Raw genomic sequence first — 5,687 nt, 5'->3', positions numbered from 1 at the left:
TTCACAGTTGGCAGATTAAGTCATTTTTAGAATTTGGACTTCTCAGGGGCAGAGGTTTTTTTTTTTTTTCTTTTACATTAAATATACTCTTTCCCCCACACAGCTCTGTTACATAATAGATTGAATACATGTGCAAAGTCATGCCTTTTTAGTATAAAATGCAGAATCATAACTTTCATTTTTGGAGTTAAGGTTATGCATGATATTACTAATTTTAGACACAGCAAATAATACACTGCCAGAATTGCTTTGTGGGCAGAATAAATGTGTAGCTTGGTCTTAACTTAGTTTGTTGTTAAATAGAGCTTTAAACAAACCCCCACCTCCTCTCCCTACTCATACCACACACACACCATCAGGACTCTATGATAGTTTATTTATAATCTCCATCACCCCGTCTTTAAATGTTAGACTCCAAATGATTTTATACAGCTACGTTTTCTGGATTTTTCTGATTTGATGACCTTGGCTAAATTGTGAGCCTGCCTGCCTTTAACCCGTTCTGTTTACAGTGTTTCACTTCAGACTATCAGCCATCACCTGATTAGGTGGCCTTCTGTCATCCATTCCTCACACACACACACTCCTCCTGGCCTGGGCACAGTGGCCTGGCTGTCCTCAGGAATGTCATCATGGAAGCAGCTGTCCTGATGTGAAGAAGAGCTTGGTTCATCTTTAAACATTTTCCAAGAGTTGGACCCAATAACACAAATAGGCCAAAGGTTCAGTCACATTTAAAGTGTGACGTGATGGCATCCCGAAAAATAGTTCACTTATCAAGTAGTTCTGTTTCTCTGAAAGAATAGAGATCTTGAAAATGTTCAGAGTGTTTTGATTCCCTGATTCACCGTCTTGTTTAGCCAGTAAACATACTAATTGTGAAGTTCCAAAAAGATTGCCCAGCACGATGAAGTAGCCACAATAAATATTAGCACTTGCTCATGTACAAGGCAAGATGGGGTAGATACAGTATTACATGGTATTCCAGTATTAAGACATGGGGGTACAGTGTCTTTGCCCCTTTAAAGGGGGAAATTTGGTGAATTCTAAGCTGAATTACAAGCTAGAAAATAAAAGGAAAAAATAACACATTGCAAGTCCAGGGAGATGAAAATTGAGAGAATGCCTAGATTATTGTTAGGGGAAAGATAAAGTAAAGCTTCAGGGGGTAGGTGGCTCTTGAAATAAAAGATGGAGAAATTCTTCATTGTGCATACCAGTTATGGTTTGGACATTTAAATGACATGAAAAAAGTTGAACCAGTGATGTCAATATAGGATTTGTTTGGGAAATTGCTAATAGTCAAAGTTGGCAAAACTAGCTGTGTCAATTGTAGTAGCTTCACCACATTAAAAGAAAGGTAGGAGATAATTTTGGCAAGACAAGTTAGGCTATTTACTAAGGACCTTGGACATCAATTTGTATGAAAGCATGTATAGTGGAAGGAGATGATACGCACACATCAGGAATTCTAGACTTCTTTAAGGGACTTGCTAAGAGTTGATGGAGTACTCATATGCTGGAGATACATTATCCTTTGTTCAAGTCTAAAGATTCTACGTATCCCTTGTTAACACTGAACAAGATATTTTTCTTTTTAGCCCAATTTGCTTTTTTGTAAAATAAGAGGTTTAGAATAGTCATGTCTCTTAAGTAATAAAATTATTGGTTTATAAGTCTGGTTATTGGAAAATGGTGACTTTATTTATTTATTTTAAGATTTATTTATTTATGCTTACATACTGAGGTACAGGCCAGGGGTGCAGGGGTGGTGAGAGGATTCACAGAAAGAGCAGGGAGGAGCAGAACAGGCAGATCAACAAAGTACACTACTGAGGGGAGCAGCGGGCAGGTCAGAAGAAGTCTGCTGTGCCATGTGGGTCAGCTCCCTGGCCAGGGATCGAACTCATGCTGCAGTAGCTTCGGAGAGTTTCATAATGTGGTGCTCTAACCCATTGTGCCACCAGGGAGAGCCCGGAAGATGGTGACTTTAATAGAAACAGGTTTTCATAATTCAGAAAATTTAATATCTTGTAAGTGAAATGATCAAATGAAATAAACAGTGTATTATTGGTTTCCAGTCCATTACTAAACTCACACAACTCTAAGGAAACTGATCTAGTAAGAGGATATCAGACAGTTTGAAAGAGTAAAATGCTACATGCAAGAAAAACATTTGTGTTTGGGCCTACAATGAAATGGGGATTTTGAAGGTTAGGAGCCTATCTTTAAAAAAAGAGGGAAAATCATGTGAGAGTTATTGCAGTGGTTCAATCAGAAGGATTTGCCCACTGTTTGAATAACAGTACTTCAGTTAACAAGCCCAGGAAGTATTATTTTTTTCTTACTGTTCTTTTATATTGTTATTTAAGTGAACTGATAACAGTGGTGACTTTAAGTCAATAGAGGTTACAATTTCAAAATATGTAGTTTACTGTGGTATAGCTTGGTACCTGTTAATGATCCAGCAGATAAGTCTTATGAAGCTAGCGTGGGATAGTGTTACAGGCAGGAAGAGAGGCACTCCTGAACCCTTAAGCCTGCCTGCTTTAAATAGGTTCTGTCATCTGCTGCATCAACACAAAACATGTAAGACCTTTAATGGAAAGGAACTTTAATACGATTAGTGTGCAATACAGAAAGACAAAGAATATAGATTCTTAATCAAACACCCAAAACTACCCATCCCTTCATGGGTAAAAGTCTACCCAAAAGGGACTGGCCCAAAGCAAGGTCTGCAAGCCCACCACAAGTCTAAAGCACCTTCTGGTAGGGACCCATGGAAAAAGGTCAGAAATGGCCAGACAAGTTTGGGAAGAAAAGAGCAAAATCAAAATCAAGATAAATGATGCCATAGTTAACCTCTCTTCTGATCTCTCACCCACATCTGTTTCAACTGATCCAGGGCCAACTGTTTGCATTCTGCTTTGTGTTTGTTGCTAACCCACCAGAGGGTGCGCTGACTGCTAAGTTCACTCGAACTTAGGAGACTCAGAGACACAAGAGAATGAAGCAGGGGCCTGGGGTCTGGAGTCCTAAGTCTGTTTAGTAGAACTGCCTGTGGGTATATGTAGGGTCTGTACTGCAGGAAAAAACAGGAAATGTGCCCAACAATGCAGGGAGCAGGGTGCATGTTTGTACTGGGCCTGGGGCTTCTTGTAGCTTCTACTTGAAACAAAGTAGTGGGCTGCAGCTATTTGCAGGACAAAGTGCACTGTGTTCTGCTGACTTGTTTGTTGGCCTTACTGGGGAGTGTGCTCACCCATGTACAACATCAGCCAGGGCAGACAGGTGCACTTGAGGTCCTGTGGAGTTAGCCACATATGTGGCTCCCTCAGGTTTCTTTCTGGCTCTCCACACTGCTTCTTTCTTCCTCAGGATGTTCTCCCTGCTCAGTTCCACCCTCCTTTGAGTGGGGCAAGAAACCTGGAATCTCCCCTTTTCCTGTGGGCCACCCTGTTACTATAGATATGTTCTAGGAGATGAGGACATGACTGTGAACAAGGCAAACCAGATCTGTGTTCTTAGAGAGCTTATATTTCTGGATTTTGGTGGAGGGGGGAAAGTCAACCAGCAAATGAAGAAAATAGCAGTCAGAAACCCAGCTGAAAAAAGTGTTCTGAAGAAAGTGAGTGTGGTAGGGAGTACCCGGGAAGCTAGTGAAGGCTTCTTTGAGGAAGCTGAATGATTAAAGGAGCCAGCAACATAGAGTGGCTGGGCAAGAACTTTCTAGGAACAGGGAACTGATCATGCAAGGGCTGAAGGATAGGAACTATGCCTCCAGTGGTTTTTAGGAATTGAAAGAAGTCAGATTGGCAAGGGCAGTGTGAGTCAAGGCAGAAGTTAGAGGTAAGAGGAGAATATAAATTCACAGCATGGGGCTAACTCCTAAAACTCATTCATAATCTTTTCTTGGTCTTGTGACTTTATAGCTCAATATATATGACATCCCTCACAGCAAATAAAATGTAGTGAATAAAACCACATTCATTTTTTTTTTTTTTCATAGCAATTCTGGGACTCAAATCAAATTTTATGAGCTCTGGCCCAGAGCAGTTACCACTTCTCATCCCCTTCTTATGCAATACTAGTTTCTGAATTCTTTATTAGACACCCTGAGAAGAAGTGTCTATCACAACAGATACATATTTTAACCATAGGAGAGGGAAAGTGTCATCTACTTATGACTGACAAGGTACAAGTTTTGCTGCACTAAGGTTCAGGGGTAGAGAGGTAGAAGGGAGGGTACCTTTTGGAGGAGAACTGGTGGAATGATTAAGGACTCATTTTCCTTTGCATGGGAGTCTTAGAACAACCCTTTGCTTTTACAACCCCATGATTTGATTATTTTACAAGAGAATCAATTTTATGTTATCTGGACTGTGTGGAATGTGTCATAAGATACCATGACATTTTAAAGCAAATATGAAATGTGGTAAATAAGATGGTATTTACAAACTGGCAGTATATTAGTTATTTCTGCACTTTGTCCCTCCATTAAGTTAACTGGCATGTCTGTGCCATTAAAATCCAGGCTTGTTCCCTCAATTACAGTCGTGCATTAACTCTGGACACTGGGAGGCTTTGTAATAACAGCCATTTTCAGGGAGGACTGGGAGCCTCCCCATTAGTGTCTTCCCTTTTCTCTGTTCCCATCCTAAAGACCCTCTGCCTCTAGCAACTTTGAGTTCTGAACATGCTTAATCTCACCTTCAGTTGAGAGCCCTGTTTATGATTCATTCCCAAAACCAGGCATTCGTTTAAATGAGTCCTAGTTAGAGAGACATGTTATACTTCTCTCCTTTCAGAGAGCAGCATTTGCTGCCTGCTGGGTGTTTCTGACTGATGCTGGAGAGCGAGGAAGGAGAGTTGGTTGGCTTTGGAAGCAGATTTAGAGTTGCTTCTCATTGGAGGGGCTCGCTTTTCCTGAGCTGCCAGACACTGCAGGCTCAACTGAGGCGCGGAGGTGCAATTCAGGCTGGTGGAGCAGCGGGGGGAAGGCAGGGCAGGCGGGGCTAGTGCAGCTCTGCAGCTGATTACTCGCACCAGCACATTTTCCACACTCCCGCCGCCTCGCATCTTCCACCCGGGGCCACCGAGCCGCGGGCAGGGACTGGGGGGCCGAGGAAGACATGGTAAAGTCAGGTGCACAGAAGCAGCGATAAAGCGAGAGCGGCGTAAGTATTTGACCTGAAAGTCTGACTGGCAGCCAGAGGATCGAACCCTTTACGGAGCACCGCGCCAAAAACAGTCAAGTCCCGCGCCCAAGTCAGTGCCGGGCGCCCCAGGATCCTCTTGGTGGGGCAGCGCCTTGCCCTGTGGAAGGTGCGGAGCTTGGGGGACCTGCACTGGCGCTCATCGTGGCCCACCAGGAAAAGTGGGGGCGAGGTAAACAGCGGTGAGCGCAGAGTGCGAGGCCAAACTGCCACTGCTTCCCGCTGTGCTTCCTCCCTCCAGCCCTCCGCCGCTGGGTGAGTGCTCGGGTGCCGCGCACCACCGTGTCTCAGTTGCGCGCGGGGGCGACTGGGGACCCTTAAGGGTCCTCCCCAAGGCCCCGGTGGTACCCGCGGAAACTGAGCGGCCAGCGGACACCAGGCGCGCACGTCTCTGGAGTCCGAAGCAGGGAACTCTGAACCCGGAGGGCGTGGGAAGGGGGTGTTGCACCAGTGCCCGGCAGATATGCCTTT

General features: G+C 44.0%; 1 protein-coding gene across 2 annotated transcripts in view; it reads left to right on the top strand.

Moving 5' to 3' along the window:
* Window positions 1–5,065: 5,065 nt before the first annotated feature.
* Window positions 5,066–5,687, top strand: part of KCNJ3 (potassium channel, inwardly rectifying subfamily J, member 3) — a 129,760-nt gene continuing 129,138 nt past the window's right edge. For both annotated transcript variants that reach the window (XM_004674648.2, XM_004674647.2), the window contains exon 1: window positions 5,066–5,471. The gene's annotated coding sequence lies outside the window, so the exon portion shown is untranslated. The remainder of the gene's footprint in view (window positions 5,472–5,687) is intronic.

Source organism: Condylura cristata, unplaced genomic scaffold, assembly GCF_000260355.1.
Source record: "Condylura cristata isolate star-nosed mole 26May11 unplaced genomic scaffold, ConCri1.0 scaffold00002, whole genome shotgun sequence".
In the NCBI taxonomy this organism is placed as follows: Eukaryota; Metazoa; Chordata; class Mammalia; order Eulipotyphla; family Talpidae; genus Condylura; species Condylura cristata.
This window is presented reverse-complemented; position numbering and strand designations above follow the sequence as displayed.